General features: G+C 32.5%; 1 long non-coding RNA gene across 1 annotated transcript; it reads right to left on the reverse strand.

Annotated features, from left to right (window-relative positions):
• Positions 1-384: 384 nt before the first annotated feature.
• Positions 385-819, reverse strand: LOC141627305 (uncharacterized). Its single transcript, XR_012536871.1, has 3 exons — positions 733-819; positions 550-627; positions 385-468 (listed from the first exon to the last, which is right to left on the reverse strand). It is a non-coding gene; the product is annotated as an uncharacterized LOC141627305 (long non-coding RNA).
• Positions 820-1,037: the final 218 nt, after the last annotated feature.

Here is a 1,037-nt window from a genome sequence, read left to right on the forward strand (position 1 = left end):
GACAAAAGTAGGACCATTTTAATAAACCAGAGCGGAGCAACATTAAGAAAGCAGATACTTGAATATCAACATCTTAAGGATTTGAAGCTCACATATACTGTGGTTGGCAAGTAGAGGAGATCTGATATACCGAGTGTGGACTTCACTCTAAACATATCAATCACCTACAAAATCAAATTTAACAAAACATAGGTAAAGGATTCACAAAATAAGTTCTAGCATTCACAAAATAAGGTCCAGGATTCACAAAATAAGGTACAGGATTCACAAAACAAGTTCCAGGATTCACAAAATAAGTTCTAGGATTCACAAAATAAGTTCTAGGATTCACAAAAAAGTAAAATGAAACATGAAAAGAAAAAGAAAAGGAAAATGATACTTACTTGATCCATAACAAAGCCACGTGGTCCAAGGGTCTGTAAAGCATGTCTTGTGACTTCCATCCACGGAGTGGACACCATAGCGTCACTTAAATATTGAGGAAATGCAATTAGTCAATATCTCTCACAATATAACTTTTATATTGTAAAATCAAAGCAAAATCATTACAATTTAGTTTGTGCCGATTTTGATCTGCAAACATAATCCAACAATTGCTGGTCACTGTAAGGAAGTGGTCGAGAGCCACTGCCACAATACGAACATATAAGATTATTTAATCAACTAAAGTACTAAAGAATGTAAAGGTTTTGCAAGAAAATTTTGATAATATTAAAAGAATAAGGTTCTTACAGCGGTACACGACTCCATTCTAGTGCATCTTTTTTCACTCTATCTCTTAATATGTTCTTATCACATGTAATAATGTGATAGCACACCCTCAATGCAAAACGCTTCACCTGAGCTTCCTATAAATGGAAAAAGGGGAATAATAATGTGTTTCAAACTTTTAAAAATTTATATTTATCAATGTATAAATAGAGTTGAAAAAGTAATCTTACAGTATATATGGTTATTGGACAATCACTTTTGTTTCCTTTGTAATTCTCCAATATGTTCAATAAATAGAGGCCATTATCTATTTCATCAGAAGTTAG

This window comes from Silene latifolia, chromosome Y (genome assembly GCF_048544455.1).
Source record: "Silene latifolia isolate original U9 population chromosome Y, ASM4854445v1, whole genome shotgun sequence".
NCBI classification, from domain to species: Eukaryota; Viridiplantae; Streptophyta; class Magnoliopsida; order Caryophyllales; family Caryophyllaceae; genus Silene; species Silene latifolia.